Source organism: Mixophyes fleayi, chromosome 3 (assembly GCF_038048845.1).
Source record: "Mixophyes fleayi isolate aMixFle1 chromosome 3, aMixFle1.hap1, whole genome shotgun sequence".
Lineage (NCBI taxonomy): Eukaryota > Metazoa > Chordata > Amphibia > Anura > Limnodynastidae > Mixophyes > Mixophyes fleayi.
In genome coordinates, this window is record NC_134404.1 from 8153610 (window position 1) to 8178056 (window position 24447).

General features: G+C 42.6%; 1 protein-coding gene across 3 annotated transcripts in view; it reads right to left on the reverse strand.

Moving 5' to 3' along the window:
- MAPRE3 (microtubule associated protein RP/EB family member 3) overlaps positions 1-24447 on the reverse strand; it is an 88818-nt gene that overhangs the window by 50980 nt on the left and 13391 nt on the right. The window contains exons 1-2 of one of the 3 annotated variants that reach the window (XM_075201062.1): positions 22806-22902; positions 8653-8706 (exon numbers count right to left, since the gene is read on the reverse strand). The exons of 1 other annotated variant lie outside the window; for it this stretch is intronic. The gene's annotated coding sequence lies outside the window, so the exon portion shown is untranslated. Of the gene's footprint in view, positions 1-8652; positions 8707-22805; positions 22903-24447 lie in introns of those variants that run through there. One more of the 3 variants, XM_075201060.1, reaches the window with a different exon arrangement.

Sequence of the window (24447 nt, forward strand, 5' to 3'; positions counted from 1 at the left end):
TCTGATAGGAGGGCGATCGTTGCAGTGGAGGGGGCAGCCCGGGAGAAATCTTGGATTCTGGAGTGAGATGGACCTTACGGCAATTAATACATTTCATGTCCAAATGCAAATGACAATTATTCCTTCCTACAATTTCCAACCATATCCAGTCTTAAGGATTAAATAATAGTTGTCCTTACCTCACTCTCCACATTTTCAGGAATGCTGGTAACATTGAGAAGATTAGTAACCTCTTACAGCACAAACATAACTATTTTAGTTTCCCAACAAGATTCTGCGGTAACCTTGCAACACTTAAATATTGGTAAAACTGATACTAAAAGGAACCCGAGAAGCAGAACATTCAAACCTTGTAGCACAATTGTATCTATACTGGAACACGGCCAACAATGTCTACAATCAATAACACTACCATTAAATTGTACTTACTTTGTCTTGTTACATTAGCACACATATAATAACAGTTATATAACAAAATGCTGCTATTGTGTAGTCGATATCATGTCAGTGAATGAATGCTCTAATTGCGTCAGATCTAATTATCTGTTATGGTGGAACACACGTGGTCAGAGGAGTTCCTAGCTGGCGTGGACGAGGAGCAAGGTTGGTACAAAATATTTCCTTGTTTAGTTTATGGTTGTGCTCTTTATGTATTAATAAAAACATACTACAGCATAATACGCCTTAGTATATGGCAAGCACAATTCGGATAGTTTTGTTAGAATTAGGCTGGGTACACTCTACAAAAACTTTCGACCAATTTGTTATTAATAACCATTTTACAAACGACTGAAGTTCCAATCAGTCGCCCGATTCATGTGTACACACTGTACACCATTTACCTTCACCAGCTCTTCTCACTACCTCCAATCATATATCAGTCACTCTCTTATCTTAGATCTCTGTCCTTTTCTTCTGACCTCTGGGCACTGGACATTGAACTCCCCGTCTTGTCAGAAGGATTCGCCGTTACTTCCTTCAACGCCCAACTTAACTGTCTAGCTTTAGGTCGTTTCAACACCATTACAATTAAGGTCAGTTACCACAGTTAATTAGTTTCCATACAAATAATGTCCAGTGCAGTCCCTATTTTTACATGGACGTACCAGGGGTTACATGTACATAGCAGACCAAAATCTAATTTAATAAGTAATTTACCGAGAGTCCGATTCTGAATTCATTTGGAATATACTATATATGACATAAGTAATTTGTGGGTCTGAGCACTCCAATAGGGACAGAGGTTAGATTGAATTATTATGGACTTAGTACACTATATTTTGTAACCCTTAAATTTAAGCTGGACATTTCGTGTTATACTGTAGGGGAACTTTATCCACAATAGGGCTAGATTATTTTATTGGCTGATTTGTTTATTGTCTGATTACTAACGGGACCAATCATAAATCAGAAGAGTCCACTTATACTGACTGCCCACACAAGTCCAATATCTTTGAGAAAGGGGGAGGTGAGCAATTGAAGCACGTTATCATCATCATATGCTACTTATATAGCGCTACTAATTCTGCATCGCTGTATAGAGAACTCACTCACGTTAGCCGGACATCCCTGTGTGGGCGGAGCTCCACCGCGCTAGATATATGAGACTTGCAATTTCCATACAGCGGCATCAATAGAAGTCTCATTACAGCCCACTTAATTATTAATAAGTAACATTGTACGTAACAGAATATATCGATGACAAGTTTAAGTCAAACTATTGAGGAGAGTGAAATTTGGGAACATTATTTTATATACTTTCTTTATATATATTTTTTCAATACTACTAGAAAACTGGTGCGATTTAATATATTTAGCAGCACTTGTTAGAGTCTATAATTAAGTTTGTATAGGGGTAATGGTTACGCTTGTATCTCGTTGTAACTAGTGCCTGAGGCTAAACACAAACTTGCAACAAGCTTACGTAGCTTTAGAGATAAAACACAAACAGATCACTGAAGGTCTTTGTGCTGATGCTGACCTTGGCAAATACAAGTTGACTGTAATTTTTTCTCTATTGTAAGTGCTTTCTTTCCTTTGTCAAATGTTATTAAATCTGCAATCCCATTGAAAACCAGTAATGATGTGTTTTATAATATAATTCTCTCAGGTCTACTGTATAACGATTATCGGTGGAGGTCCTTCTACCTTACCTTTATTCTTCAAGCTGCTAGTAATGATTTGCAGTTTGCTAAGCGGCATGCGGCTATCACGGTTACATATCCTGTACTCAGAGAGGCTTGGAACTGCCCCTTTTCTCAGCATGCCCATTCCCAGCACAATCCCCTACACCCTCCATTCTCTGCCATCATGTACATAGAGGGAGATCTCTAACTCACCGATCAGGTGACTCTCTCCTCGGGAGCAAGCTTGAGTGCTGAAATGCAAACACGTTGGAAAAAGTCTTTACGACATAACTACCCCTAAGGGGGTAGTGTAGGTGTACAAAAAAAAAACACAACCCACCGAATCACTAGAAAAATCTTTGCATCTGTGTATTTATTTAATATTGTTTATCTACATCTACATAGCACCACCATATTACACAGCGCAGTACAAAGAATACTTTGCCATCCACATCGGTCCCTGCCCCGTTGGAGCTTACAATCTGAATTATCTAGCACAAATGTGCGCACACTTATACACACACTAGGGTCCATTTTGTCAGCAGCCGATGATCTTACTAGTATGTTTTTGGAGTGTGGGAAGAAACCGGACCAGCCAGAGGAAAACCACACAAATACGGGGAGAACATACAAACTTCACACAAATAGACCCCTGGTCAGAAAACAAACTCCTGACCTCAGCGCTGTGAGACAGCAATTACTTTTTTCTCTATCAAAGTGATTAATTACATGCTGCTAATTTGGAGATGCCTTCTTGTCTACCTGGTGAGTCTTCTTGCACATGAGAACATAGCAAAACCGAGGGGGGGTTCATAGTGCCTGGAAACCCCCCTCCAAGCCTGGGGCACTGTATAATCGAGGTGGCTGGACCCTGCCCCCGCTTCACACGACTCTGCTTGAAAAGGTAGAGCTGCGTGCACCTAACAGTAGTACACGCATCATTGCCCATGTATATTATGGGGATAGGGAGAGTTGGAGAGCAGCCAAGCACTGTCTAAAATTATAGCCACGCCCCCCATGCATGCTGGTCACGCCCACTGGCGGCATGGTGTGGAAATCTCCCTCTACAAATCTTGCGTTTACCCCTGGAGAATTGTACCACACACTATAATGGACTAACCGTTGATCAATTCATCTATTTATTCATTTATGTTTTTCTAGTAAATGTGTTGTGCTGCATTTGTGACACAATATTATTATATTTATTTTAGGAATGTTTTAATGAACATACCGTATATCTCATTCATGATCTGTAGAGGAATATGTATGTGCACTTTACAATTTATGGTGTTTTCATTTCATTGATTAACCCTATGATGTCCATTTGTTTTTTTCCTGCCTTTTGTATCATATTTTAACATGGCACAACAAATATTTTTCGATAATCTACTGAAACTTAAGTTATCAGACAAATGTAAAAGAATGGTGTTTAAACTGAGATAGAGGGAGTTTTATGTAGGATTATACAGTATATTAGTATATTTAGATCTATACTATCCATTTATCACTTCAGATGGTCCTTTCTTATATGTCATTGGCACAGAGAGTGTTTGTATTGTTATTTAACCTTTTATCTTGTATTCTCATTGGTGGGTTGGAACGGTCGTGGTGGACAGACACTTAGATTTTTTTCTCACTTTTGTTTGGCGCACCTGAAGTTACCTGTTCAGGCTTAAATTATCTTGCGATACATTCCCTCTGCACTGGCATATTTAGTGAGAGAAAACAGGAGTCTGGAATCACCCCCAAGCCAAGTCGTAATGCCAACAAGATGCCAAAAAATTAAAACATAAAATAAAAACTGCACTACTTCTTGTGACAGCCAGGAGGCAATGCAGAGTCTTTGTACACTGTAATATACTTGTCTGACAAAAGATAAGGTGGGATGGCACAAATGCAAATCACATGACTGTCCATGTAATAAATCAGTCTTCTGTGCGGCTCACATTTGGAATTCCCCTTTAGAAATCCTGCACTACCTTCACTCCCGAATCCATTCTAGGTGGCATGAAGCTAGCGAGCACGTTTATCCCTAAAACTCGATTTCCTCATTGGAGCTGTGATGTCCAGCCCAGATATAGACCCTGTGGCTGGATCACTTACAAATAACTTAATTGTGGCTGGATCATGTAGAAATAACTTATTGAAGATATTTATTTTAATTAGGAGTGCAGTGCTCCTCTGTATATCATTGCAAATGTACTTATCCTTTTATATTGGTATGTGTTTGTATGGAAATATATTGATTTCTGAGACAGTATGTCATGTTTGGGTTTTACAACTGTCTAGAGACAGGTAATCTCATGTTAATTATACCTTTTTATTGCTGTTGAGCCTAAAAGACAGGAGGAGGTCATTATACTTGCTGGTAGACTCCCTATGTAAGTGATCACAGATGAATGTGAAATTCGCAAGTTAAATTGCATTCAAAGCAAGATTAGAGAAATGTTATATCTTGATGGTAAACATTCAATAGAAAACCTCAGACGTTGTGGTGCCGCTAGCAGCAATGTAACAAGGTGTTAAACCCCTACAGGCTGAGTTATATGCAGGCTGCTGCGTGAATCAGTCTAGACTGGTTAAAGGGGCAGGAGGCTGAATTACCTCCTGCCAAACTAGTGTCCAAAATTGTATTTACAGAGCGCTGTTTTACACTGAAATGCATTATACAATCTGTACTCCTGGATATCACTAGTACCTGAAACTAGTGTAACTGTCCTTATTAGGACACTTGAGCTAAAAAAACATCACTGCTTCAAAAACCTGCTTTGAAGCCTACTTACCTGCTATAATTCCTGTCACCTGCAGATTAGACCAAATCTAATCCGTTATCCGGCTGTTCTGAGGATTGGACCCAGCATCCAGTACCACCGTTCTGACTGCTATCTGCAGCTCAGGCCAGTGTGATAAGCCAGAGGGGGACTATCCACAGCAGCCCTGATCTGAAGGCAAGAGGTCAGGGGTACCAGCCCAGGTGTACCAGCATGGGGGCACACTAGCAGCGTCAGTTACCCAGAAGGAAGCGGTTCTAGGTGTCATTAAGGAGCCTGGTGGTGGCAGCAGTAAATGCCCCTCCTACTGTGATTAGAGGGTGATTTTGGGATAAAGAAAGGGGGCGGTGGCAAGGCAAGCCCAGCCTGTCCCCAGCAACACAACAGACAGGGTGGCATAGGAGGTCCATCCTGTCACAGACCCACTATGCCACTAGTGATTTGCACTGCCTGCTCTTGTGTGCGGAGTCTAAAGGAAACCCTGTCAATCCACCATGGACCCCTGCAAGGGAGTAACTGACCTTACCAAAGGGAACACGCAAATCACGGCCCCCTGGTAGGTCTTGTTAGAGCAGCTGCTGACTAGTACGAGGGTGGTCAGTAAGAGCTTTAGAGCTTGGGCTAGCAGCACAAAATCACCGTCAGTAACTCACCAAAAGTCAGGGTGCGCAGTACAGGTTCATGAATGGTAAACGAGGAAGAGGTCAGGGTCGTGGGAAGACAACCACAGTCATAACAAGCTAGGTCAGTACAAAGTAAGTCAGGCAAGGTATACAGGAAAGTCTACAAAAACTGGGCCTGAACTGGGATTACTGAAGGGTCAGGCTTGTTACACTGATTTTCTGCTCCCTTTCTCATTGGGCTGGGTCCATGGATACTCCACTACCGCCCTGTATGTAGACATAAAAGATGGGAGTTTGTTGAGGTCCCCAGGTAAAAAAAGTTGATCCTAGATCAAGAGTCATCTTCATCAGGGGTTTCTCCTCTTGAATACTTTATAGGAATTCTGCAACAGATGATTCACTGCACTGTGCTCTTATTGTCGTCTACAAACAGCTGTCTTAACCTTCCTTGTAGTAGATCCAGTGATTGACAGATCAATGCAGCAGGGCCAAGGTTAAGAACTGGCAAACTAAATGGTAAGTGTGTCAGGAACCCATGGGCCATCTGAGAAAAGTAAATGCCTATACCTACCTATTTTTTTTTTGCTCCAAATCGGCCAACATGTTCTACATCCACAGTGTAATAATATCCTTCTCCAGGTTTTCACGTATTCTTCTAGTGCGCTAACCCTGCTTGTTTCATGAGCTGGTGTGCTTGTGACATCAATTGCCTAATGCCCATGTTATCACGTAAGGAAAACTTTGTCCGATTTTGGAAATGATTCATGTAGTTGGGTCTATGGGAGAACACAACTGCAAATGCTAAGCCCTGTGTGACATAACAAAATACTGCCATCTAGTGGCCGAAATAAAAATGTGCTGGAATCTGGAAAGCAGGAGAAGACTATGGTACATGACTTGCTTCTGATGTCGTGTCTGTTTCTGCACTATATACAACTTATCCCTGCCTATAACAGATATTTCTATAGACCACGAGTATTAAACATCCCCATGCAGCTATGTGCTTACACTGCATTGGTTCAGATCATTATATGGCCGATTCCTCTCTGTGTACAGTAAAAAAAAGAAATTCTGTCCTTTAGTTCTGGGATTGGCAATATTATACATTGTATAGCGCCGAGCCTTGCCCGGTGAGCAGACTCCTGCGCTTCAATGTCTTCCCAGCGATAGGCCAGGTAGAGGAGCTGCGTGGGAGAGAATACCACAGAAGCTGACGATCTATTAACATGACAGAGGCGCTAATGTGTTTTATACATGTAAAATGCCCAAGGTGCCCAGATACATACATAACATACCAGAATCACGGTGACTTGTTTATTTAACGCTGTCTAGTACAAAGATACATTTGCTAGAGATCTATTGTTGGATTCCTGTGTACAGTACTGTCTTCCTGCTTTGACCCTAGTCTCTGTCTGTCTGTCTATCTCCCTCTTTGTCTGTCTGTGTGTGTCTATATTAGGGAATTTAGACTGTAAGCTCCAATGGGGCAGGGACTGATGTGAGTGAGTTTTCTGTACAGCGCTGCGGAATTAGTGGCGCTATATAAATAAATGATGATGATGATCTTGATGATGATGATAGCGTTCTCTGGCCCACTAACAAGGATGTCACAAGCAGCGTCTACCAGCTGTAATATCACCAGTGGTTTATCACACATAAATAGGACGGGAAGGCTGATTCTGGGAGAAGATATAACCAGGACCAAGACAAAAACAACAGTGTTCTGCTTAAAGAATTCAACTAGAGTAAGTGACACCTTTGTAGAAGGTAGGTGGGTCTTACAACAGAAATATTCATATACTATCAGCGTTTAATATTTTCATCAGACAAATGGAGAGGGAAAATAAAATATAGACTCGGTGCAATGTTTACATGTTCAGTAAAACAAGTCAGCGATCTGCAGAGATAAAGTGAAGTAACATCCATAGACCATAATACAAAGAGCGCCACCCGGTGGCCACATTCTCGTGAAATCTAACAGAAGCTGAACTAAGTGAGCACAGCAGCTTTCAGACGTGGAGAAGCTCTGTGTAATCTACAGCATAATGAGTTAATGAGTCACTTATATAACAGTGTCAGTATAGCATATGTTGTGGTGTCTGATTAATCATTAATCAGCAGCGAGTGAGACGGACGTTTACAGGAGTTATCACCCACTCCCAATGTATGTGTCATATATGTATTTACCTATTAACTATGAAAGCTGCTGGACGGGTGTGAAGATGTAATATGTGTCTTTATATAGACACACAATGCGCATCATTATACACAAAGCAGCCACTTATACTCGAGTCATTAAGGCACGTAGTATCTGCCGACTTTGAGCCTATCATACGTAAAATCACTCTGTGCACGTCCGGAACTGGGAGATAGGGCCTTGAACGCAACCCCGGCCGCTGCCTGCGCGAGGGCAACAAACAATTACTACAGCCTACGATTTCAGGCAGTGAACGGGGCAGAGAAGAGGCGTTTGCCCAGAGTCAAATTACAGTGAGAGCATGCCAAGCTGGGGCGCATGCAACTGTGTCCGAATCAGGCTCAGGGTCGTCTCAAAGTTACTTGTTTTTCTGTCTTATCTCTTACTCCAGCTACGGGGCTAGTCCTAGTGATGTCAGTCACCTAATAAATGTGTTGTCAAGAGGAGGAAATATATATATATATAAAGACAAAATTAAATTTCCATTTATGATCAGAAATGACTATATTATTGACATGTAACACAGGTAACATTAAATGGTTATTTCTTCTGTGCGTTCTTGAGGTTTTATATTCCACATACATACGTATTGTACGTATCCTGTCTGGTCTAGTACAGCAGAGTGAACCTACACTCATAGTCATCACCACGAGTATCTAGAGATCCGTCCCTTGTTGACTTCGGGAGTACGCCGACCCAAGTTACATGCGGTGTAAGACAACTGCGCGCTGCGCTCAGTCTGCGTGGCTTAATGACTCAGACCCAGGAACTTCTACACATTTACAGAACAGAATGAGAGAACCTGAGAAGCCTCCATGTAAGAGGTATCTCGTTGTGACTGAGAGCAACATTGATGATGAAAGTAAACGGGTACGGGGGGATAGTAGAAGTCATGTGACCAGTCAGCTATACATTGAATCCCGGTTGGGTCTTACCTTACTGCATATAGAAGCTTCTAGTTACCAGACAGCTGGATGTAGCAGGAGTTCCTGCAGAGAAAACACAATCACCAGAGTTAGATGTTACGTCAGCACCACAGCATACGAAGAACAGATGAATGGTAGAACAGTATGCATGACAGAACTATGGGACGTTTAGACCCTGTCTAGCCCCTCTGCCAAGCTGGTTTCCCATCATCCTTTGCAGCATTTAGCTGTTCCCCGTCCCACACAAAAATTATCACTAAAGCATGTAGAACATCTCAGAACCGTAGAACCATGACAGAGGCGGGGAACCCGGGGAGACATTGCCAAAACTCTAACCTGTCTGCTTCGCAATCTCATGAGTAATTTTGGTGACCCTATTTTGTCTCCCTCTTGTGTGGTGACCCTGTACACCCTCTCTCCTTGATGAATGACCATAACAGACTTGACTGTGACGGGTGATGAACCACAGAAACCTCTCCTACAGTCTTCCATGTTATATAGAAGTGACACAGGAGATGTTTATGTCACACACATGTACCACGATCTGAGAGTGATGACCTAGTGTTCACTAAATACACTCTGCTCCTCAAAACACAAAATAATATATATAAAGGAAATGCCTTATCTTACTCAAATAGCAAAACCTCACATCATACCAGGTAATCCCCAGGTAATGTTAATGAGACAACTCTTCCCATGAGAGAACCCTGCTGAGCTACAAGAGGAAACTCCTGAGTCGGAGAAGGCTACAGAGAGTTCCTATGGTTGTGTATTACAGCCTGGTCCATTGTGGCTCTCTACTGATGGCACCTATGATAGTACGGCCATAACTTGCTCGTATGCACCACTGGGAGACACACGTGATGAAAGAAAGGATGATTTCATTGGACTATTTTGCTCCAAATGTTACATCTGTTGCTCAACATACGTGACCAATTTGCCAGGTACATAATGCGGGCAAATTTGAGATGACACAGAAACTGGCACAACCCCTACTCCGGGGAGCTTCTGTAAATATTTAAATTTATTTTATTCTAATAAAGAAGCATGTTTTAATGGGTACTTGTATTTATTAATATATTTGGACTGAGTTGAAACCTACTCAATCACTTAAGGATTTCATTCCAGTCTTTGGATAGTTTTGGCCATCAACTGAGACTAAAGCAGCCACGTTACTGGCCAGGTAACAACAGAAATATAGGGATAAAACAGTAATGACATTGTTTTATCTTCAGATCAGGTAGAGACTGAATGGTATCAGCTAACGTATGCGCGGAAGCAGATGACATATGGCGCCATGCGCTCCTCTTCATGGGCTTGAGGTCCACCAGGAACAGACTGGACTTAGCGACTGTACATCTATTCGGGCTTTATTACTATCATTATTGTTTATTTATGAGGTGTCACAAAGGGTCCGCAGCGCCGTACACAGAGCAGTACAGGATAACAGTACACAGCATACAGCCCAGTACAAAAACAAACTGCAATAAGTGCAAAATTATAAACGCAGCAGAGAACAGGTGGACAGGTAATAGGTAAACGTGACGTCCAGTGCAGATAGAAAGGAAAGGGAAGGTGGGGAGTGACAAAGACCCAATAGTGTGGGCGCCATTAACAGGATCAGGGCAAAGATGGAGGTGCAAAGGCAAGGGCAAGAGGAGAGACAGTGGCAGGAGGCAAGTGACGAGGAGAAAAGAGGCTGGTGAGTCAAAGGCAATGGTAAACAGGAGGAAAAGGATAGAGGGCCTTGCTCAAAAGAGCTTACAATCTACAGGTGACGGGGAGACTGACAGGAGACACAGAGCGGGAAGATAGGATGAGAGGACGAGAACTCTAAGGGGAGAGATGATTAAGAGTAAGTAAGAGGAGGAATAATTAGGGCGAGGTATAGTATGGTTAGTGTAGAAGGATAGTGAAGAGGGTTAGAGGAGGGCAGGGATAGATGGACGAAGGGTAGGCTAATCTGAACAGATGGGCTTTGAGGGAGCGTTAGAAGTTCAGCAGGCTGGGGGGAAGCCTGATGGAACGGGGGAGATCTTGAATGCGGGAATGAGAGGTGGTGACAAGATGGGAGGTGAGGTGGTGGTCATTGGAAGACCAGAGAGGGCAAGAAGGAGTGTAAGTGGAGATGTGGTTGGAGGGATAAGGAGCAATGAAGTTACAGAACGCTTTTCTAGGATTCTAAAATGGAGTTGGAGCCAGTGTAGATCATGACAGAGAGGGGAGGCAGATGACGATTGGCAGGACAGGATGATAAGTCAGGCTGCAGCATTGAGTATGGACTGAAGAGGAGCGAGAGGGGGAAAGGGGAAGCCAGTGAGGAGAAGGTTGCAGTAATCAAGGTGGGAGATGATCAGAGTGGATAAGTGTTTTGGTGGCATCAGTGAAGAAGGGTGTGATCTGGGATATATTGTGGAGCTAGAAGAGGCAGAATTGGGCGAGGGATTGTATGTTAGGGGTGAAAGAGAGGTAGGAATCAAGGGTGACCCCCAGACATCGACCTATAGGCTTGACCATTCACTGACTGATGAACTAGTTCTGGAATATTTCAAGAACCTAGTTAAATATATTAATACTTTCCATTCACAGGTTTAAGCTGCAATTCCTAAAGATTGGTGCCAACATTGTCATTCGATCCAGCCAGGCAAATGGGTCTTTGTGAAGGTGCACCAGAGGAAGTCCTCCGCAGAAACTAAGCAGAAAGGCCCATATCATGTACTTCCGACCTCTTATACAAATGGATAAATGACAAGTTTTAAATACCAGGATCCATGCAACTCAGTGCAAAACAACATGTGTCATTCATAGAGACAAGAATCCCATGCCTGGGTATAGCTGATACTAAGTCAAAATGTCCCTCTTCGGCCCTTGGTCTTTGCATTAGTTTGTTATCCCCATGTCTTCATTTCAGACACTTCAGAGCCAACCCAGCAGGTGTTCAGAGTGGGAACCTCCCGTGCCCCCACCTGGTCCAGCCCATTTCCAAGTGCTTTAGCTAATGGCTGTCCCCAGATGAGTTGATCCACCCCGGGAAAAGGGGGGGGAGGGGCATGTCTGTGAGACTCTAGGGCCGTTGCTGCCTACTATAAGTGGTGGTGTGTAAACCATGTGATACATGGTAAATGGACTAACATTCTATACCGGTTGTGAGGTCGAGAACTAAGAGGGGGCTAAGAGCTGGTAATATTACTTGGCTGTTAGTGTGCACTTATACTATTATTATCATTTATTTGTTGGGCGCCACAAGGTTTCCGCAGCGCCGTACACAGTACAAACAGTAGTACAAAACAGGGTGACAAAGTACAGAACAATAAACACAAAGTACCATGAAAGGGAGCCAGTGAAGCAGGGGGAGAGAAGAGAGGGGCCAGGGAAGATTAGTAGAGATTACTGTAGTGTTGCGAATCTTGTGGAGGTTAAAATAAATATGCTTTATATTGCATTAATCTCTGTGTGAGCTAAAACACCTACCAGACCCTCTGCTCCTTGCTCCCTAATAAGGGGTTCAGCTAGGTCTCGTAACCACTCAGACAAAACTGAGCGGTATTAAGACAAAATGTGGTGTGATGTGATGATACCCAAGGGAAAGGATAGTTCTTACCCTGGGTATCATCACACGCACTGGTCTGTGTTCTGTGCAGTATGCTGCAAATTTCAATGCAGGAAAACATAAGTCCTTATCCCGCCTCCAACTACGTCGCTCTGGCCTAGCTGCTTAGCAGCGTAAAGAGGATCTGCAGTGATGCACCAAGAGGATTTTCCCCTGCAATGAACTTGCTGCACACGGCTGCCCTCTTGGGACTGTGTAGCCCATCATGACCGTTGTCTTCTTCCAATTCCTATCTAGCCACTCTGCATCAACATGGCAAATCCCTTACTAACTACTGGATATGTGCTCATGTGCCTTACCATTAGAAGGGAGGTATAACGATGAGGCCTGTCCCGTGTACACTTGGACAGACTATTGCAGGTACTTTTCCAAGGACAGTAAATCACCAGTTTTGTGTAACGGGGGAAGCAGCAGGTGGGCTGGGAGAGTAATCATGGACAAGAGCCAAATATCTAAACAAAACCATATCTGCAATTAACCACGTCTGTTTCTGGCCTGATTTGCTTTGTAAACAATGGAACTAGCCCGGTGGGATACAGACTATGTAATGTCTCTAGAGGGAACAATCTGCTGTAGAACGTTGGCCCTGCAGAACAGACACGTTATGGTGGCCAGAAAATAGGGCGGGGGGTGACCTAATTGAAAAGGAACGCTGAGTCTATATTACTGATAACCCACAAGAGATATTTCATCATACCCAACATATTAAATAAGTAAACAAATTGCACCAAGACGCATGTTGGAGTTTGGCTGGTTAGGAGCTTTAGGGACACAGATATTTATGGTATCTTGATCATTTTTGTTTTTCTTTGCTTGTTTATCAAGTAATACCTAAACTCAACTGTGCACTAAAGTGACCGAAGACTCTGCAAATAGTAGTAATCTATTGTATATAAGATCCTGCGTTTTAGCATATATACCTCAAAGTGGTAAATGTAACAAGCTGCGAGTTTCCGTCGGGTTTGAAAAGTGGAGATGTTGCCTATTGCAACCAATCAGATTCTAGCTGTCATTTAATTAGTACATACTACAAAATGACAGCTAGAATCAGATTGGTTGCTATAGACATCATCTCCACTTGTCAATCTCGACGGAAACTCGCAGCTTGTTACATTTACCACTTTGAGGTATTTACCCCAAAGAGATCTGGCTGCTTGGTTCAAGTACTGAACAGATGGATCCAGGAGCGGAAATGTGCATCGCTGGGCCCCAAAGCAAATTCTGGGTAGGGGCCCCTGCTCCGCCCGGGGACTTCCGAGGTGGAAGTTCATGCAAATACTGTCTCTCAGCCCATATTGCATGTGTCATGGCACTAGCAGGGATTGGTTGTGTTATTTGGGGTTATCTCCCAGGTTCATTCATTTCAGTTAGTTTCATTCATTTGCTAATTAGTTCACTCTCAGGTGACTGTTCCCTTAAGCTGGGTACACACTACAGAAATTTTAACCATCTTTTTATGCCGAGCGATTTTACATGCGATCAATGGTCCGATCGCTCGGTCCATGGACTGCATACACACTAGCCTTGTTTAGGACGATAAACGGAAGAGCGGACGTCCCTTTAGCAACTTTTTACAGCCATGTTGTCGTGAGCAATGATTTTAATTTCGTACACACTGCAGCGACATTTGCGGGAAATGTAACGAGATACCAAATACATTAGCATAAAGGGGCAGAGCTTTCACTATAGTTAACACCCAAAGCTGCATAAAAAGAGAAGGCAACACTGTCTCTTCGTTCATTCATATAAAATAGAAGTTTAGTAACATACATAAAATTTAGAAAAACATTAAACTGCTACAGTGCAGTGCAATGCAATGAATATTCCCTAATAATAAAATTCCTTCGTATGTAATGGAATGCTCCATTCTCGGCGTGCATCATCGCTGATTGGTCCACAGCAGAAATGAACACCCATGTCTGAGTGTATAAAATGACAGAGGAACCTGTTTGGTGCCGAGGAGCGTCAGAAGATGGCGAGTGAGCAAGTGTCAGTATGTGTTAAGGTTGAGGAGAAGGTGTCAGTGGGGGTTGCGGGTGAGGAGAAGGTGTCAGTGGGGGTTGCGGGTGAGGAGAAGGTGTCAGTGGGGGTTGCAGATATGGAGACGGAGACGGAGTCAGAGATCGTGCTGGAAGGGCCAAAAAATGTTGGAAAAGTTAAGGTGGATGGAGATACTCAAGAAGAGCAAAAAGCAAATCCAATGAGCCCAAGAGAGGTGGAGATGATGGTCAAAGTACTGGACCAGGACGACAACGACATTAAAAAAAGGTCAGTAGCACGTGTAGTGTACCTGCTTGAAGGACTTTATTTCATTCTAGTTTAACACGAAGCAATGTAAACGCCTAATTTGTAACCTGATTTTTTTATGTCAGAACGAAGAATTAACGGTGAGAAGGTCTGTTTATATACCACTGATACCACTAATGTTACACCTGTTATCAAACAAGAAAAAATTGAAAAAGAAAAATATACTAAAGAAGTTCTACACGAAGGTATTTCAGTGAACATGTATAGACAGCTAAATGCTTTGGCCGCATACCTATACTTCTCATGCGGGTCTTTCAGACAGCTGTGTGTAAAAAATTTTTGTACCTTTTTCCTGCAATAAAAATGTTGCATGAACACTGTGTGGTTTATTCTGGGTACTTCACAATTATAAGTTAATAAAGGTTAATATAACTTTAATAGGTTATAAAGGTTAAAGTTTATAAAGGGTAAATATGAATACATTGCCAACATAGACGCAAAGGGTAATAACTAGAGATGGTCGCTGACCCCCGTGTTTTGGTTTTGCATTCGGTTTTGGATCTGGATTACCTTCGTGTTTTGGTTTTGCAAAACCGCCCTTGCGCGTTTTGGTTTTGTTTTGCTATTTTCGAAAAAAATACAATTTTTTTGGTCTAAAATAACCTAATATAGTGCTCCACCAGTTTCTTAGATAAGTGAGATAATTCTAAAGCTAATAAATTATGAAAAAAACAGTTTAATCCCTGGTAGGCCGTCCTTAATTCGAACATTTGTCTGCAAATTATACAGACAAACCTGGTTGTCTACCTCCTCCATCTTTGATTATTGGCAATGTAGCGATCGTCTTTGGGTGTATATTACACCCTACACTTGGAGTTGAATATTAAAAAAAGCAACCTGCACAGACTGTGGAACTAGAAAGTAAAATTAAATGGACCACGGTAGTTTGGTGGCTATCTATGAGTAAAATAGAAAACTATTCAGCCATTATATAATCTAGAATAGAAATAGAAATTGAGAAAGGCAATTTGGTATCTCTCTGCATCATAATCATCAACATCCTCATTAGCGCCCTCGTCGCCTCCACAAATCTCCCCCTCATCCTCTTCTATTTCCAAAGTGGCATCCTCAATTTGTGTATCACCTGCTACACTCGGGCTGTTCAGGTACACATCAGCAGAACTGCTGAAAGGGCACTTCTTTATGGGTACACTAACAGAATGCACACGATTAGACATCCCACTGTTGGATGGACTCTCCACAGGGATTGGTGTCATTTGTGAATCAGAGCAAACATTATCCTCTAATGGTTTACTGTTATCGTGCAGCTCGGCTTTCACGCGTAACAGTACTTGTGCACCAATAGTAGGCTGGGTATCTTTTTGGGATCTGCCACTAATAGCCAAAGGTGAAGCCCTCATTCTCTCTTTGCCACTGCGTGTGTTGAATGGTATGTTGGCAATTTTTTTTTATCGGCACTTAACTTTTGCTCAGTAACACTTCTTTTTCGCTTCAACACAGTAAATTTTTTAGGGGTTTTTGTTTTTTGGACTGATTTCGAAACACTGTGTAGCTTGACATCGCCTTGCCCAGATGACGTACTGGGAACACTAACATCAGGACTGGTGACAGAACCTGGTTGCTCATTCTGATCATATGTGGACTGCTTTGAATCCATTCTGAGCGCAAAGCACTTGTAGTGGTGAAAATTATTTGGCAAGATACTGCTGACAAATATGACTTTTTACAGCCAGAAATATTTATGCACAATTATGGGGGACACCCCAAAAGCACTGGGGAGTGCTAAAAATTATTTGGTAGATACTCCTGACAAATATGACTTTTGACAGCCAGAAATATTTATGCACAATTATGAGGGACACCCCAAAAGCACTGGGGAGTGCTTAAAATTATTTGGTAGATACTGCTGACAGACAGTAATTTTGACAGCCAGAAATATTTATGCACAATTATGGGGGACACCCAAAAGCACTGGGGAGTGCTAAAAATTAGTTGGTAGATACTGCTGACAGACAGTAATTTTGACAGCCAGAAATATTTATGCACAATTATGGGGGACACCCCAAAAGCACTGGGGAGTGCTAAAAATTATTTGGTAGATACTGCTGACAAATATAACTTTTGACAGCCAGAAATATTTATGCACAATTATGAGGGAAACCCCAAAAGCACTGGGGAGTGCTAAAAATTATTTGGTAGATACTGCTGACAGATAGTAATTTTGACAGCCAGAAATATTTATGCACAATTATGGGGGACACCCCAAAAGCACTGGGGAGTGCCAAATATTGAAAAAAGAAAAAAAACCTCTAGCCTCCTCTCTTCTCTAGCGATTTTTGTTACAATAATTGTAATCAGAATATTGGATTCTCTGTCCCTGCTCTAATCATCCTGTGACTACACCCTGCTCTCTCCCTCTGTCAAATGGCGATGGATTGCTGTGGAGGCAGGTATTTATAATCTTGAAGTATCGCAAGAACCGAGCCCCGAGATCCAACGACGTCACAATGATGTTCGGCCTCGATTTGGATTCGGAGCGGGCGGGAGAGTACCGAGCTAGCTCGGTACCCAAAATTCGGGTGGGTTCGGTTCTCGGGGAACCGGACCCACCCATCTCTAGTAATAACACACGTGCTTTATACAAGTGTAATGGTCTGCAGCCAGACAGGTGCAATACACATCTATACAAAACACAAGTCAGTGATGTGCAGATTCCGCACCACGTGGGACTGGGACAGACATCAAAAAATTTACATACACATGCCCCCTAGGTCGAGGAAGTATCGGAGGATTGTCATGGATCGGTCGGAAGTTTATACACACTACACAACGAAACCGAGATTGGAAAGAAAATATTAAACGTCACGACCAACCAAATGAGGCGACAATCGTCCATTTGGGCAGACTTTCGACCATCGTGTCACTAAACACACTGACCCGACTTTTGAACGAGCGGTCATATGTCGGCTGATTGAGCCGATTATTGGACGAAAACCGTGTAGTGCGTACCCAGCTTAAGTCCCAGCCCTGAAGGTCAGATAGGTTTCACCTGTTCATTCACTGGTGTTTGATTTAATTACCTTCACTTCAAACACACAGGACTAAGCACTGAACACAGGACATTATTTACAGCTTGTTTAGTGTAGAGTTATGTGATCATTTCTTGCATGATTACATTAGTATTTTTCAGGGCTCTTCATGTTAAATGTAGCAATTTACTTGTGTATATTTACTAAGAGGTGATGGACATTTACATGTATCTACCCTCCGGAGGGCTTTCACTTTTGCTGACTTATGTTGGCACCATATTTGGAGAAACTGCTTTCATATGGTGACAAAAGATACTTTTATTTCGCTTTACTAGATCTTATTTATACATTTGTTACATATTAGCTATACAGTTTTCACTAGGACAAATATTTCTAAACATGATTATTGGGAACAATGCGGAGATTATTTTTATGCTGTGATTTGTTTTAACTTTTGTTATCTACCTAATAAAGTGATGAGATTCGTTTTTCTCAGTGCTATGAATTATAGTGTTTGTATTGTTATTTGAGAACGTAAATGTGTTCCATTTAGTTGTCAGTTGTGTGTGCCTATCATTTTCGGATGGGGGTGAATGTATCAAGCTCTGATCGCAGTAAATTGCGACTGATGACCCGCGGTTTTAGTCCCCAAGTCTGCAGATGTATTAAGCTGCAATTTTTACTCTGATCTTCAAAATCACTGGTCACCTCTAGCAATTTGCTAGGATTTTAAACACTCCCGTATTTAGCAAACTCTCCTCTGTTTCAGCATGCCCAGACAGTTTATGGCACCCTGGCATGGCTGGGACTTGTAGTTCCACAAAACACAATTGCGTCTGTTTGTTTGTCTTACATTATAATCGCTGATATTACCCTACGCCTACCGCCCAGGGGTGTAGGACACTGGGCTGGTTATTCCTAGAGGCGGGCCCGCACGGTTTTTTTTTTCCGGACCCTACTTCCCAGGGAATCCAGCCTTGCCCGCTGTCACTGTGAAGGTCAGTGTATATTGTCATCATGTTGTTTTTTAACAAATCGTTTTTTTTTGTGTAGGAATGGTGGTTGTCGGTGTCCCAAGCATCGTATACCGATCACCACTGATTTGTGTCTGTTTCTAACACTTCAACGACTGTAAAATAAATGTATTCATTCAAAAATGCTACAATGGAAAAACACAGACAAATTCACTTTGCTAAATTAAGAGACATAAAAAGAATTTCCATTAAACAGAAGCGTTGTGAAAACAGAAGAACTGGTTGGGTCGTGACGGAACGAAGTTAAATATGAGATGGACCATTTTCTGTATTCAGATAGCATGTTTGGAGCAACATACGTGTGCTGGGCTCAGTGCACATACAGTCACAACAGCCTCCCACTATAACAGTGTCTGAGCCTGACACAACTGCAAATCACGACGCCACAAATTGTACATCACATAACACTCATTGTCTCTGATTGTCAGACATTTAAATACTCGACTCCGGGGCTCTCAGCATTCCGGAGATGAACCATTATTTTTCATGGTAATTTCCTGCAAACGGCAAGGAGTAATGGTGTGCAGGATATTACACATACTAAACTCACACACTTTAATGTTAGGAAACATTACCATAAAGAACAATTAAATGGAACTCTATGGGGCATATTCAATTAGGGTTCCAGTCCACGGTAACGCGTGTTACCGCGGAAAGTGCGCGTTATTGCCGGTATTACGGTACCGCAATAACGCAGATTTTCGTACTCAACCCTATGGGCTTTGAACGAAAATCCACGTTATTGCAGTAACGTGTATTCAGTTCACGGCCCGTTCCAGCGAACCGGAATTGTAATTAAATATGCCCCTATAAGTCACAAGCTTTACTATGTCACCGCAAGGAGTCACTGGAGGGTGACACTGCTGATACACACGAGCCCAGTGCGGCCTCACTTCATTGTCTTCTCACTGTCCTAGAGAAGGCTCGGTGTCCTGCTACACCCGGGCCAGCTGGCGGGTAAGACGGACTGCAATTACCATTTATAATGTCACTGGACCTCACAAGCAGAGCTGGACCCAACCAGTACAGACCTAGACCTAGACTATCCAACTCAGAAATGACCTTCAGAAGATTTTAGAGCGTTGCATTGGGTGGGGCCTGGTCTGGATTAGCTTTGAGTTTTAGATGATGACCTGGGCAGAAATGATGGCCAGGAAGCAGAGAGGATAGTCTTGATATCTCTCTCTCTCTGATGCAACATTCAATGTAAATAGCCAGGTTAGTACAGGAACAGGAAATGTGCCAAGATGTCCTAATAGATTCTAAATGAGTATTTCAAAGCAGCCTCATTCCATTACAGAAGCAAGATGATGCAGATCATCATAAAGGGGTCTTGAATGTTGTCCATGCTGGGGATTCTGGATCCAGGCTAGGTCTGAGGATGACTTTTGACAATAGAAACTCCTTGTTTCGCTGAGAAGATGTATGTTGGCCTCTGAAATTATTTGGGTAAATTCATACTGGGTTCAAGCTGAACTTGAGTAAAGGTGTATTCACAGGAACCTGATGAGTTTTGGTGGAAAGTTCCTGGACAATCTGGGCCAGAATTCCAAGCTGGTCTGACAGAATTTGCCCTGGACTGGGGTTGATGTTCTTATCACAGGCTTACAAGTTTTATTTCACATCTGGGCCCACTCCCTGTCAATAAACACCAATGACCAGGACAGCGTGCTCTTCACCTACAGCAGCCCCATTTCTCTTAAAGCTAGCTGAGCTTACCGTTACTCAGTTACCCCCAGGACTTCTGGTCAGAGGTACCAGGAGACAGCAAAGATATACAGGGTCCAAATTCACAGACATAGAAGGCGAGATGCAGCAAGAGTTAGGCAGATGTAGCATGACATACTGCAAGTACCCAAAAGCAATGTCAGGGTAAGGCTGGATACACACTACAGAAAATATCCCCCAATGCGACGATATCTTTACCAACGACTGAAAAATAAAGTCCTTTCAGACATGTGCTCTTCATCTGTCATAACCATCGGCTGAAAAGATTCTGTACACCCCATAAGGATCTATGGACAGCAGTGTCCATAGACCCCATAAGGATCTATGGACACTGCTGTCGTCAGTACATACACACTGCAGAATTTGCTCGACATCGTTCCATCATTGAACGAGATTTTTAGTTCGGTTTAAAAATCAAATGAAACGATACAATGTGCTTTAAAACAATAATCGTTCATCGTTGAAGCGTACACACTAATGCAATACCGCGCCGAGCGGTTTATCATGTGATTGGCCTGATAATCTTCTGAAATCCCTGCAGTGTGTACTCAGCCTAAGGATGAGATCATCAATAGTTAAGCAGACATTACTGAAAGCATATCCAGGAGAATAGCTCAAGTCAAGATCAACACAGATAACAGGCACAATAAGGAGCCAGGCAGAGGGAAAACAGCACACTGAGTATCCTAGGACCTATCAAGGCCACCAGACAGTATGTGCGCTGGACTCATATAGGTGCTTAATATATGTCTATTACATGAGTGCATCCTAGTACAGCAGGAACTTTGAGAGCATCTTTCAACCATTCTCGTTCTGCCCACAGGCGCACCAGCATTCTGACAGTCAGAGATGAGGAAGTTTAATTTTGCAGTAATTAGAGTGATGATTTGCGGAGGTCGGGGAGTTTATTTCAGGGCAGAGAGTGCAAAATTGTAGAAATCAGTGAGTCCAGATCTAGATTAGTGAGAAAATACAGCATTGTGGAGTCTGGTCCTGCATTAATCAGAGTGAGGATTGATGGAGATCAGGGCATTCAGTTCTGGAATAGTTAGAGAGTGAGGAGTTGTGGAAATCAGAGAGTCTGTGTTTGGAGTAAAGTGCATGAGGAGTTGGGCAGTTTAAGAAGTCTGGCTCTGGAGTGGTCAGATAATGGCAAGCTGTTGAGGTCAGGAATTCTGGTTCTGGGGTGGTCAACTAATGAGGAGTTGTGGAAATTAGGAACTTAGGTTTTGCAGTAGTCAGAGAATGAGGAGTTGTTCAGACCAGGGAGTCTAGTCTTGGAATAGTCAGAGTGAAAAGTGTGGGGGATCTACGAGTTTGGTTCTAGGTTTGTCAGAGATTGAAGACGTCTGTAGAACAAGAGATCTGGTTCTGGAACGGTGAGGAGCTGTGGAGACTACAGATACTGGTTGTGGACTGGTCAGAAAGTTTAGCATTGTGGAGATCACAGAGTCTGGATCTGGAATAGTCAGAACGAGGAGTTGTGGAGATCAGAAAGTTTGGTTCTGTGGCAGTTGGAGAGAGTGTGGAGTTGTAGAGATCAGAGAAGTGCAACACGAAAGCCCAAAACAGGTCCCACTAAAAGTACAGGATGAGACCTGATCTCCTCCATCAAGTGAAAATAGCTGTATACCCCTTTACACTTCAAGGAACAGCCCTGAAACTTCATCCTGTCTACCTCTGTGACAGGATGGGCTTACTTAGCCACCCAATCTGTGGGGGAAGAAGGGAAGACACCTAGAACCGCTTACTTCTGGGTAGCTGGAATAGCTGCTGTGGGCTAGCTGGTACCTCCTATGGATCAGGACTGCTGGATAGCGGGCAGAGTGTTGGCACAGAGACGCTGGATTTAACACAAGACAGTCGGGGGAACGGATTAGAAGGTAAGCTCTTATTTGTTGGTCACAGAGCGGTTATGTTTATTTGCTCAAGGGTTCCTTACACATTACACACTAGCTGGAGGTACTAGTGATTTTCAGAAGTTCATAATACAGTTAAAAAACAAAATACAGTCTTATATACTCTTTCTGACACACATATTGGCAGGAGGTAACCCAGCCCCCTTCCTAGCTGGCACCACAAAGTCTGAGATATTACATCAGATATTTAGCATCAGGATCTAATATATTCTCTAATCTTGGATTTAACAAAATTCACATCAATCTGTGATTTCCTAAATTATTTGCTGGTTGCATTGTTCATGTCGTTTGTCTATCTTTTTAACAAGACAGGATAAAACGTAACGACCCCCTCCTGTGTATTGAAGCTAAAAAAGTGTTTGTCACTCACAGATGAAAAAGGCTGAATTAGCATAGGATTTCCTATCTTCAAACAGTTGCAGAAACAAATTTCCTCTAACATGGCATCAGTACATTTGCAATTAAACATTGGAGGACTGTGCCACTAAGTGCAATAAATGTATAGGGATTCAGCCACAACCTCCTTTATCTCATTTCAATAACCTATGAAATTGCAGTGCAAAAGAAAACGTACCGATGCAACTACTCCGTACTTAGCAGGATACGTCCTCCCTCCGCCTCTGCAAGCTTTAACCCCTTCGTCACCGCCGCTGTCTTGCTTCGTAACCCCCTTCAGCGGGTTCTGCACTGCGCCATGGCTGTTCTAAGCTTTGCATGTAACCTCCAATGTGTTCAATAAGACTAGATGAGGCATGAATGTTTCCGTACTGTGTTTACAATGCCTGATAACTCTTACAGCACAAACACTGGTCTGTGCCTTCTCTACATCTATGTACATAGTGGGATGTCACAGTATAATCCTTCCCCTGTGTAAGAACACACCAGCACTTTATCAGGGTCCCCCTGTGTAAGAACACACCAGCACTTTATCAGGGCCGCCGGCACATTCCTTACCACACAACCTGGTTTATATAGTAAGTACTGGGTCAATGTTTAACTACACAGACTCTACAGATCGGCCTCTGATACTGCGGACCCTGTAAGTCCTTCAGCTGCGGCTTCTAGTAAATGAATCTGACTGTCTGAATTCATACTGTGGGGGGGATACATTTCAGTGAATGTTTTGTAAGGTTCAGGTCAATATTATTTCACTGTAAATACAATAACTTGGTGTTTTTTATAACAGACTGACAGATGGAGCGTTCTGAGAGAAGTTTAGTACAGAGTCACTAACTGTAAAATAAAAATCATCTTATATAAATATATATACAGTATATGTGTGTGTAAAGGTTCTCATACTGTGACAGGACTTAAAATGTGTCACATTATATTTACAGAGAGCTTGGTGAAGGTTATTGTACAGGTGTATTCACTACTGAGCGACACATTTTAAAAGATCCATTCTGTGGGGAAACCTGGAAAACATGCAGTGTTAGTGGTCGCCAAAGACCGGATTTGAGAAAGACACGGTTCCTAGAGTATAGCAATAGTGGTGTGAGGTGGTACAAACCAACTCTAGGCTTCAGCTAAAAGAAGGGTGGAGGGTGGGTTGACTGAGGGGGGAATTGTCCAAAATGGATAAAATTTTAGGCCACGTCCTTTCATCAACCTGACACACAACCTAGAATCTATTATGGAATTGAGAAAGAGGATATAGGATCTTATTCCACTAAGTTTCTTAATTCTCCACATGATTCTCACCTGATACAGATGTCTGATGTGGTCATTCATGGGCTGCAGGTACATGTTTTATTAGCCATATCACTGCCATCAGCTACAGGGCAGGTGTAAGTGCCGAGTGATAGTGATGACGGACACATACGTGTGCACAAACATGTGTTTGCAATTAAGAGCAACTGTAAAATGCACTAAATGTGTGTTTCCTGCAGTGTGTGTCTACGGCAAGTACCGTATAGCCAGAGCCTATTTATAACTGTATTCAAATGGAAACGTTTCTTGAGATCCGCTGGTACTCGCGTGCAAGCTACGTGCAAATTTTAAAAATGCTTTTTGTTCCTTGATGAACCAGGCTCTCTGTGAGCAGCTGAACCAAACTAAGAAAATTCCTCAAAACACACAGAAGTCCTACATACAGTATAGACAGTCCGATATCCCCACAGTGATAGACCAAACGGTATTTTAGCAGAACAACTGAACAGTTGAAGCGTTAGTAAGTTGGACGTTGAAGTGACGTTCCACAAATGTACAACGAGAGG